Source organism: Mycteria americana, chromosome 17 (genome assembly GCF_035582795.1).
Source record: "Mycteria americana isolate JAX WOST 10 ecotype Jacksonville Zoo and Gardens chromosome 17, USCA_MyAme_1.0, whole genome shotgun sequence".
Lineage (NCBI taxonomy): Eukaryota > Metazoa > Chordata > Aves > Ciconiiformes > Ciconiidae > Mycteria > Mycteria americana.
The window spans coordinates 12,385,375-12,397,715 of NC_134381.1; positions in this window are offsets into that span (position 1 = coordinate 12,385,375).

Genomic DNA, 12,341 nt, shown 5'->3' on the forward strand with positions numbered 1-12,341 from the left:
CTTTTTATCACTAATAGGCAGAGTAACTAGGCAGGACTGTGACTCCACTGAAAGGCTCTGTCATACAAGAGGTTTTCCAGGTCAAGATTAAAAGCAAAATATCTCTCATCACATGAGCCTTTGTACTGCACCCATATTTTCTAAATGTTTTTGGCTTATCTTTAATGTTTATGCTGCTATCAAAAATAAACCCAGCTTCCATCTCTGCGGGTGTTGTATTTAACATCAGCAATGAATAGGCTTTTTCATTCCTAAATGTTAATTTTCTTTCTGTTTTCAATCTGTTTCTGGTACAAAAAGTCTTTGTTTTCAGTGGTGGTTTGGTTTTTTTCTCTTTGGTTTTTTAACTGCATGTTTTCTCCTTCCCATATCTGTTTTTGTCTATGGCAATCTGTATTTTTTTGATGGAACCAATAGCTGAGTGTCTATCGATGGCCCTGAAGCCTAAAACTTGAATCAGAGTTTGTCCGAGTGCAGCTGGCAGTACAGTCATAATAATAATTTAAAAAAAGCTTTACCAAGATTCATTTTCATCAACTTAGTTGTCAGTGGAGAACTCTTAGGCATAACAGTAATTGTTAGATAGAAATAAAATGCTTTGAACTGTGGTCAGAAAAATCCTGCTATAATGAGAATTTTGGTTATAATGAAGTAGTTTTGTAACTTCATTAAAAATTTTGTGAGACTACAGCCAGAATTCAATGGCATTTGGAAAATATTCACAAGCTGTACCCTTGGGATAAAACAGTGGCCTTGTTGAAGCTGGTGTGTTTCCTGAATGTACTGGTACCCAAACCCAGTATCACAACTTGGGGTCAGAGCAGTTTGTAATTCTGATGTCTGTTCATCTCAAAGTAGTTGAAGTTCTAGGGCAAACAGATATGGTCCAGTATACTAAAACCTAGATCTGACAAATGGGTGTTGGCACGTCCCTCTAACCAGAATCACAGTAGAAGGCTTACTCTTTGAAATCGGTTTTGTGTCTTCTGTGATAATGTGCTGTGTTCCTTGCATTGCATAAACTAGAAGTAACCTTTCAGTATCTGAGACTCTTTACTCCATGTACCCAGTATGCTGCTGCTTAACTAACTAGTATTGTCATCTAAAGTGATAAATGGCAAACAGATCTGCAACAGATACAGGTCATATTCCAGACATTACGTGTGTACCTCAAAATTTCATAAACTTTGATATGCCAAGATGTTATCTAAATGTAGGATATTTAGTAGCTGGAGATTTCAGTAAGCCATAACTAGCAAATGTGTCATGTTTGCTGCTGAAACACTGCAAAAGATTTGTGTGTCTGTGTCATATGAGGTATGTAGACTGAAATGCTATCAATTTTGAGGTATATGAGACTTCCCCTTTAAGGGAAGATTGAGCCCAGTCTGTAAAGATGGTCCCCTGGACAGCCCGTTTGGCAGAACAGATATCCTTGTGATGACCATACACCAGGAAAGAATCTCCCAGGGTTTGCTTGCCCAAGTGCAAGTCTGAAATGGTCAGATTAGGTGGTAGTTTCTGAAGACTGTAATCAGCTATAATTTAGAGAGTCTTTCATCCAAATATGGTAAGGAAGGTAGCAAACCTTATTCCCATAATCCATTTTGAGGAAGCAGGAGCCCATACAGATCTGGAGGGTGGGGCCATTCTGTAATACGTAAGGTTCAGTAGGGGTCTAGAAATGAATAAATGAAATGCTTGAAAATTTAGAAGACTGATCTCCATGCCAAGACTGAGGGAGCTGCAGGTTGGAGGCCTCCTCGAGAAGAGACGGCAAAGGATTTTAAAGTAAGGCAACAAGTGGTCTTTATAATGGGGTAAGGCAGGAGAAAGGTGCCTACACTAGGTATGACAGGGTATTGTGCTGGAGTAGGGTAGATGTGGCAACACAGATTAAACCTGAGGCATTTGAACAGAAATGTACCTGTATTTTTGGGAGAGTATATTTACATACATTTTCTTATGTTTAGTGTAACACATCTGTGAGTGTAGAAATGCCTCATTCTGTGTGTTGTCTTTGCGTCATGCCTTAGATGAGAAAGTTCCCTTCGAATTTTTCATCTAAATTCGCTTGCATTAGGAGTGGGAAGTTGAAGGCTGTTGATGTATCTTTTTTCTTTTTTTTTTCTTTATTAACCTGCCAAATAATTTTAATGCAGGTATGTATTGTTATCCTATTTTGCTTTCCTAATATAGATGCTATTCAGCAATTCTGCCTCTTATGCTTTGGTGTGCAGCCTTTCTATCATTTAACTTGACAAATAAATATAAAAATTCTGTTAAATGCAGGTGTTCACGGAGCTATGACTTTTTATTTATCCCACTTGCTAGTTGATGACCTAAATGATTTCAGCTCTTCTAATTACTTATTTAAGGACTATTGATCTCTCGGGTTTCTTCTGGGAGGCCTTACGGAATAGTATATCACACAAATAGCATTATAGTTGCCTGCAAATTAAGGCAAGCAGACAGACTGTTGGTAACATTGTAGTAACCAGGCAGGTGGCTTATTTTAGGCTAAATTCTCTGTGAAATATTTATGTACTGATTTAAATACTAAAGAGCTAGAGTTCACACAATACTGAGAATACGGCTATATGTCAGTCAGCAGTTGAACCTTCCTAGCAGAAAGCCCCCCAATTATGTTCTAAAGACATTCAGCAGTTAGAGCCCTTTGCTAGGAACCACAGAGGTCTGAGTCACTGTCCTTGGCTTTCCATTCCTGGAGTGCCAGCATAGTCACAGGAGAAAGATAACAAGAAGGCTGTGAAATTTAGTAGATACAGAAGAGTTGTAGCATTGAGAATTAACATGTGATCATCATAATTCATTGTGTTTCCTGGTAACTTTTTCAGGATAGTGTTTAAAATGCTCATATTTAAAATTAAGAAAACCTAATATATATGGTTCTGTAGGGCTGATCTTTGAAATTTTCCTGCTCCATGTTCCAATGCATTCTGTGTTTTATGTCAACAGCCAGCTTTTGCAGATATTGCTACATGACCCCCGTCCAGTCTCTAATAAGGTGCTGTGAAACAATTTTACTGAGACTGAGTGTTGGGATGTTCCTGCTGACTTGCAAATAGGTCCTCTTTCCTTGACAAGAGACAAGTGGCTAATTTGATTTGTTTCTGAACACCATGAGGGTCACTGGAAATGGGGACTGAAATACATACATAAGTGTTCCTGTTGTCCCCTGGGGGGAGGCTTTCTTCTGAAGTTCTGTTTACATCACTTGATCTAATAGACAAGTTAAGTTAGAACTTACAAGTTTGATAGTTTTATTATTCAAGTCACTGCTCTGTGGTCCAGGTAAAGTGTACTGCAGGGTGTGAGATGGAGACCAGTAACTAATAATTTGGTCAAGATCTGGGGGAGATGAGATCTCATTGCATGGGTTAAAGAATTTCAGTAGTCTTCCAAAATACCAACTACCATTTTCCCTACCTCCTGACGCTTCCAAAAGTCTCTTTTCTTTTATGTTTTATTTCACCTTTTACTTTGGCGTAGAAGGACAAGCCAGACAAACTAGGTAGCAGTAGCTTTTGGTAGATGCAGAGATGGCACCTAACTCCTGTAATTCCAAATTGTCTATGTTAGTCTTCTGTGTGAAAGAAAATAGAGATTGCAGTGTGTGCAAGAACTTCGAAAGAAAAGCCTGGAAAGAGTTGTGTGTCATTGGGGACAGCAGAGCGTACACGTTGCTGCTTCTCTGGAGGGGTCAGGAAGGAAGGAAGGACACTATCCTCTCTGGTAACTTGTGTGGTAGTTCAGATATGTAACTGGAAGTTAAGGTACTGGGGCTATTATCCTTCTCTGTCACTGTAGTTTGGTGTGTAACACAAGTAAAATCTCCAAATTCTTCTGTATTTTGGTTCACCCTGTATATGAAATGGGGGATAGTGGTGATTGAGTGTTTATGGAGCTTGCCTATAAGTGCTTGCTGTTCCTCTTTGAGTAACATATTCCCAACCAGTCCGTATCATAGAGAAGAATAATGATCTGTCTAGTTTCAGGACTTCAGTACTGCTGGTACAAACTACTTTATACCTCCCCCCCCCCCCCCCCCCCCCCCCCCCGAAATTCCACCCTCTGTACTGAGTTTCCCTTTCAAGGAAAAGCAACATGCTTTTCTAAGGTATGTTGAAGATGTGTAAATGTTACTGATGTTGTTTCCCTTGCTTTGCTAATAAAAGCCGGGAAACCTTTTCTGAGATTCAGTAAAGGTTTCTTTTAATTTATTTTGCATATTCCCAATTAATCTTTACAGATAAACTTTTCCCAACTTTGATAAGTGATTAAATGGGATATGTGAAGGGTATGCAGTATTTTTAAAGGATAATTTCCTATGGGACACTTCAGTAGGAAGAGTACTAATGAATGCTCATAATTTATATGTTTGAAGCCAGCGTGGTGTATTTGTTGTAGATATCATTTAGTGTAATAAGGTTTCACTGAGTGCAAAATTAAAATGTTTTTAAATTACTGGAAAATTTTAAATGTGGAAGTCAAAGGAAGAAGGAGGTTTTCCTGTTTCCTTGCAGTTCTGCTGCATTGTGCATCTTGCAGTTAGTAACCAACCTGCGTATCAGCACTCCCACTGGATAACAATCTTCCAGGCTTACGCTGCTTGTACCCTGAAGCACAGCTGCTCTTCCCAAGGGATGGGCAGAATGCAGTCAACGCTGCTTCTCTATTCTGTACTCACTAATTGATCTCTGGCTTGGTGACTTCCAGCAAGGTCACAGAATTGGCAGCTACAAAAAGTGTTCTGTGGAAAATTTAAAGGGGAAGAGTAGAAGTACCTAGCATGGGATGTTTTATTTTTTTTTTAATTCATAAAGATTTTTATTTGTCAGATCTTCTATTTTGCTTCTGCAGAAGTCTAAAACTTGGAAAGAACTGATACCAGAAGTTTGTCCATCGTGACCTGTTCCTTCAGTTTGTGAGTAATGCCCTATCCCGAAAATTGTTCTGTTCTCTCTTTGTAATTCTACTTCTGTGTCTATTATAATGGGGCATCAGCATTCTAATTATAGTTCAGATCCTGTAAAGGCAAAATGATTTCTAAGCAAGTACAGTGTGATCTTCTCAAATTTATTTCTTTACAGAAGACTTGTCATGCTGGCCATGAAAGGCATCCATGTGGTTTTTTTGCAAAAGGGCTTGAAATCATATATGCTGCTTTCTCAGAACTGACTCTGATAAATTCAGGCACTTCATTATTTGAAAGGTGATGGAAATTTGGGGTTGAAAAAACCCAACAACAAACAAACCTAAACTGACAGTCTCCAAATGCCATGGTCTGTGTTGCTCATTAAACACTATGCAAGTAGCGCTCACTGTCTTTGTCATTGTTACAGTAATGCCCTTTTTATAATGCTCTGAATGCTGGCGGCTGTGCTCAGCAGGTAGCATTACAATGAGCATGGCCTCTGTTCCAGGGCCACATGCTGTCTGTTAGCTATTCTAGTTGAGCCATTCTAAGGATATTTACATGCTTTTTTTAAAGCTGTGTAGTGTGCTGCATGTGTCTAGTCTAGCAAAAACATGTGAGAACTGCAAATAAAAAGATGCATTAGCAACGCTTAAGTGCTTAAATACTTGAAAAGCAGAAGAGTCTGCAGTGTTTGAATAAAGGAAATGGTCCAACCTTTATGAATGCAAGACTGGAATACTGAGGGCAGAATTAAGCTGTACTGTATTATAAGGGGTCTCATGAATGGTGTGGCAGAGACTGGAAAAGGGGTTTAGTCAACCTGGGGAGACTTGTTTAATCTAGAAATACAGGGACCTTCCCAAAATTTTGTGAAGATACAGATCTGTTATAGGAAGAAGCTGGAGCAACTGACAAAGGAAGGTTGACAGATGGCTGGTTTTTCTGGATCTTTGGATGGATGCAGAGGTCAATGCTGTTGTCATAATTTCTTAAGAGCCTGAGTACCCTGATGCTAAGAGCCATAAAATAAGCATTATAAAACATTTGCTTCCTATGAAATCATGCATGCAAATTTTTGTTCTTACCGGAACTTTTCCAAAAGAAGGATTTGCAGAAATTTGGCAAGTCCCAGGTTTATCGTATTAAATTTGTACATGTGTATTTTTCCAGGCCTCATGCCCTCTAATGAAGCAAAAGAGAAAGGTGCGCTTTCCGACTAACTCGTGTAGCACTTAAGGCACCAAATATGCAATATACAAGTCTAAAACTAGACACGTTTCAAGAAAGAAAGGAGTACACCTATGGAATGGGAAACTCAAATATAAATAGGTCTGGGTATAATAGCGGGATACCAGTTATGGTAACTCCTCACCTATGCTGAAATAGGAGGCAAATGGGGATTTTGCGACTCTAACAGCTGTGACTTGCGTTTGGAAAATATTAATGTAGTGGATGAAAAAATAATATTCTAAGTGACATTGTTCTGAATTAATGGAAATTTGGTAGATAGGATATTCAGTCTCTGCAGTAACCACTTCTGTTGAGAATTTGTAAACTATGTTAAATAGTTGGTTTCTGCCTTACATATACGCAGTTACTGCCTGCTCTGATTTTAACCCATATTTGTTTCTTCATGGAAAATTAACAAATCTTCAGTAGCAGTAATAACTAGATCCTGAATGTTACCACTACCGAAACATCTTGGTGTATTTATGCTTACTCTCTGTCTTCATTTAGAGTGTTGGAAGAGGTCCACAATATTTGGATAAATGCATACTTTGTAAATAGAGCACTCCTATTTGATGAAGTGCAGCTGGTGTACATAGAGCCAGCTTGGCTAACCTGGTAAACTGGCTAGATGAATTTCCGTTAATTGAAGTTTTATGAAAGGGTTGATACTAAGATGATCTTTGATTATGTCAGTGTTTCTAGATTAGAGTTTTCTTGTGTGGACAAAACAAACAGTTATTATTAGGTGAAATTATCATTATTTGGAGGGTTCGTGATATTTATTTCTGAGGTTAAATGCCTGTGGTTTATAAACTCCGTCCTGAACTTCAACTTGTACAGTCTGTCTGAAGTTTCCTGTCAGAAGAAACAGTTGATAAAAGTTACTTGTCCTTAAAGAGCCTTTTTCCTAATCCTGCTTTACTAACTATTGTATGATTGGAAGCATTCTGGCTTGGAGCATGTCAGCAGTGATGTTCTGTAACTTTGTGTGTAACTTACTCTGAATGGTGTTATGGAGTTGGTGGCTTGGGTACAGAGAAGTAAAGGCTGGGGACCAAATTTCTAGGGAGCAGAAAGAGTCCGTATGCCCAAGGTTAGGCATAAAATTAGCTCACAGTGTTCAGCTCAATCCTTCTGTAAAAGTCCTGCAAATGTGAAATTGTCAGTTCCCTTTAATTTTTTTATAGCTCAAATGAATAATTACTGCTGTTGTATTTATGATGTTCATAATGTCTTGAAGGTTTTAAAAGGACCGTGAAACAAAAAGCGGAGAGCGTAGATGCAATTTGTGTAGGTCCCCTTGACTTAAAAGATTTTTCTTGCGGCTAGACCTTGTGGCTTGCTGCTGTGTTGGGCAAAGCTGCTGAAGTCATGGGACTGCCCCTCTCATGGGATGGAAGGTTGTGGCCCTAGAATCAGAGCTGTTGCAGCATCTTTAAGGAGTAAAATATGCAGCTTCCTCAGAAGTGGAATGATAAGCAAGGGCTCATGAAGTAGACATTCAGAAGTATCTGTTTGTAGAATATTGTTTATTCATGTTGTGAACCAAATCGCAGGAAGTAAGTACCATATACTGTGTTTATAGTTGCTCTCAATAAGCTAGTAATTGAATTATCAGCTAAAGACTTAAAGATTAGACCTGATGTCTTTGGAAGAGGGGTGTAGAAGCAAGCGTAATTTGATTATTGCAGCAAATCTGTTTTCTGTTCATTGTGAGCTGAAGCAAGTAGTTTGATGGTTCAGAACTTACACTCTTTCTGTTGGTGGTGTTTGATGTTTTAACTCTTGTGTGAGATGTGATACCACAGAGAGGAAACAAAATGAATGTGTTAAATTGTCACCAACCCCCGAGCTAATGAATTGATTTGATACTGTTTATTCTACTAGAACTCAAAGTGATTAATTGAATAAATGTTTAAGTTTGAATGTTTAATTTGTCTATAAATATGTATAGTAATTAATGAGGAGGCAAGAAATAATCTTGAGAGTCACCTTGGGCAGAGAATAAGCATGCATGATGCATTCTTGGGAACCAGAAACGTAATTATGGTATCTAACCTCTGCCACCAAGTGGCAGTTAGATTTCACTGCCTATCGTTGGCCCCATCCGGAGGAGGTCTGGCTGCAAAGCTGCACTGCTTATCAGCAGGCCAACATTGTCCCTGTTTCAAGGGAAGGTCATTGTGCCTAAGGGAAAGACAAAAGCACAAATATTCCTTATGCAAAATTAGACCTGGAGTTTCAGAAGTTTTCCCAGCACAAAACAAACATCAGCTGCATGTGTGGCTCTGTATCTGAAGTTGACAGCTACTGTTTTCTGCTTGAAACTTAGCTTTGGGGAACAGTGTGTAGTATTTTGCCCAGTGCAAGGTACAGAGCCAGTCTAAAGAGGTGGTGGAGTGGAGGTGGAAGAATGTTTCTTGTTGATGTATGACTATTGAAATGGATAAGGACAGACTAACCTGTAAAACTGTCTCAGAGGATTGATCATTTATCTACTGCCACTTCTCTAAGAAGTCTTTATTTATTTATGTATAATACACAACTATGTTTTTAAAATGAAGAACATAGAAAACAAAAGCAAATGAAAAGAAGAGCATGGAATTAAGGATATAACACAGGAGTTGTTATGCTAATGGATCATTTGTATATGTATGCATTTATTATAGATCCACTATAGGTAGCAGTGGCAGAACTTGATATAATGGTTAATGTAGGTGTTGTCACCACTATGTGTCTAGTCGTAGCACGACAACACTAAAAAAATATAAAGTTGACTTTTGTTTCCAAGTGATGTTACAGCTAGATTATATGACATTATAAGAGTTGATTCATTTCTGTCCTTCACAAAAACAGTGGAGGTGTAAATATTGAATTAGAGTAGCAAAAGCAGTTGTACTTTTCAACAGAACAGTAAAATTGCTGATTAGTTCAGAATAATCTGAACAATTCTGGGACTTGCCATACATTACAAAACCACCAACTAATATGAAAGGCGTGATGTATATTCTGTATTTAAACACTTCATATTAAGTCAGTTAGGTCTTGCAGGCTTATAGGTGTAAAGTACCTGTGTGTTTCGTTATTCTTCAACAGTATTTGGGCTAAATAAGAGTACAGCAGGATCTAGGAGAAAGTTTTTGCTCACTAGCAATGTAAATGCATTCTTCTGAGGGAGCTACAGGGAATTTCTTAGGCACATGGGACAGCTTCTTGCAGTGAGATTGTGTGTGCGGATTCTCTGGGTATTATAGGATTCCATTAAATTGGAGCAAACCTGTTGTAGGGCACATTCATGTCTTATCCGGGGTGAGGAAATACTATTGCACAGTGCTGCTGCTTTCCACCAGAATTCCTGTATGCCCTCTGTTCCATACATAATTCAGATGCAATACATAATTAAAGGACTATAAAGCCACACTTACTTTCATATATTTAAATTACTCGGTGAGGCAGAGATGGTGTTTGCCTTGTCTGTGCTTTTGCTTTGCCTTTTTCTATAGTTTGTTGAAACAGTGGGGACCACAGCCTGATCAGTCAGAAGCTATTGAGAACGACTACCAGAATGCTAATCAGTACCAACTGATTGTCAGGATTAGTATTATATTAAAAAAGTATAACTATATAACAAAGTCTAATTAATTTGCAGTTGATACTAGAAAATATCAGTTGTGTTCTGCAGATATTAATTTCCTTGTGTTAGCAACATCTTTGTAAAGTATAGCCTTTTCAAAGGAAAAAACCCTAACTTGTTTTCCTCTTGAAGCATACGGATCTGACGGTAACAATAAAAAAAACTCTGCATTGAATTGCCTAGACTAGCACATTTCCTAGGAATAGTATCTGTGTAGCAAATGGGTGTGTATAACATCTGTTTTCTCATACAGGTCTATAACAAAGGCTGGGTTACGCATGGAATAAAAAGGAAAAAAATTAGTCTTACATCTTGAACTTTCTCACTGTTCCATTCTGTTCTGGATTTGTTTTCTTTAGAGCAATAGTTTGTGACTGGATCACATGGTAGTATTTCCAGTACTTCCAGTGCTATAATGAGGTCTGTGTGGAAAGCATTTCTTAGGTGCCCTGGGCTTTTTTGTTTCAAACATTGGACATGTAATATTTTATATGTTTAATCACTATCAAGCAGAGTGTTTGGATACAAGCTATTTAGCGCGACTGTCTGTGCTATTGCAACCCACGCAGGGCCCTGAGGGAGACCTACAGACAGAAAGAAGTCTCAGATTTCTTTGAGCAATTCGGTATTGCCAAATAATTTGGTTTGTTATGGCTGCTGGGTTATGGGATGGAGAGGTATTGGGAAGATTGTTCAGAGAACATTGTGTTAAAAATGATCTGTTTAGAGATTCAGGAAAATATAGAGGAAGGTGCTGCTTCTCTCTGGTCTGAGCACCAGAACTGTGAAGAAAACATAACTTATGTTGAGTATGAGGTAGAAATCAATACCTGAAACATCCTTCAAAAACAGAATTGAAAACTAACGTCCTTTTACAGCTCATGGCAGAAAAAGCCTCTTCTTTAGTTGAACAAGTTACCATTTACAGCACTTTTAATAAAGGACCTCCTGGCAAAAAGACTAAATCTCCAGACCTTCTTTTTATAGATAAAACAGTGTGTCCCTCAAAGTCCATGCCGCTCAGTTAAACCTTGCTAGCATGTTTTGTGGTGGGGATACTTGGTCTTTGATAATCCACGTTAAGCCTTTTCCATTATATGTTGATAACATTTAGTTCCTTTTGTTTTCCTGGATGTTTTCTTTTCTGTACTTTCCACCTTTTTTTTTTTCCCCCCTTTCCACCCACTTGTGGTGGAAACAAGCAACCAAAAGCATTACTTTGTCACTTGACACCTCTCAAGAGCTCCACTACTTCGAATTTGCATGAATACTCCTGTAAACAGTATCATGCCAGGGTTGATTACACCAAGCTGTCAGTCTGGTATACAGGCTGCTGTTGTACTGCATGCAGTTGTTGACCTGCCCAGCTCTGTGGCCTGCCTTGCTTTATGGTGTGGATAACCAGTCCATCCTTGGGGACCTTCTGTCTCTGAGGTTAAGTACCTATGCTTATCCCACTGCTTATCCCAACCTGTAGTAATAGAGGCATTTTTCTGACAGGCCATTCAAACAGGATTTCACAGCATGATAATCTCCAGCAGAGGCACTCTTACTTTATTCTTTTTTTTTTTTTTTTTTCTTTTTCACACTTCACTGATGACACCTCCATCTGTTTGGTGTTCTGTGCTTGTATTGTTGCTGTGAAAAAATAAAATGCAACCACATCTTTTCTTCTCTCTAAAGACAGAACAGATGACAAAAGTTCCCTCAAAGCTTGCATCATCTAGTGTTTTTAACTCATTGGACAGATGTTATTCAGGACTTACTCCCTCTCTCCATAGTTTTTCTGACCTTTGGCAATCTCATGGTCACCATAATCTGCTGAAATGTGGAAGGACTGAGCTTCCTAGCAGCACGCTCTCTGTGGGCCTGAAGCAAAGCCTACTGTAATTGCTAGCTATCTTTAATTACTTCATTGGGCTTTGAGTCAGATGGTGAGTATAGAAGACACATAGTAACTAGCAATCTCCCTGGCTTCTCCTGGCACTTTGACTTCTACCTGTTGTCCCACGAATACGTCAAAATTTCTTTGTTACTTTTCTTTTAATCTTTCCATTTTAATATCTGCTTTATGTTGCACAAGCTAAAGCTGCAAAAACCTGTTTGATGTGATTTCTGTATGTCCCAACCCTTTCCCTTGCTCTCCACAGAAATTCTGTCTCCACTGGGCTCCATGCAGAATGTGAGCACAGGAAATCCTGGCTGGGCTTGGAACTTTGGGGGCTCACTTGTAGGTGCTGGAATTACAGGTTCGTCCACTCTGAACGGAAGAACTGGGTTGGCCTTCTCACACACACACAAATAAATAACATATCTAATTATATGGAGTCCCAAACCTGCTTTTGAATGGTTTCTTTTTCCTTCATCCCCACTTCTTTCTTTCCTGTTCCATCTCACCACTGGGAGACCTTATTGTAGTCTTTATCCTGGTACTGCATTAGGGAGCTAGGGAAGAAGAGTGCCACACTTCTATGATTAATCTTTAGTGACTGAAGATTGGGGATGACTCTAAGTACTTCTTTCCTCTTTTTTTGT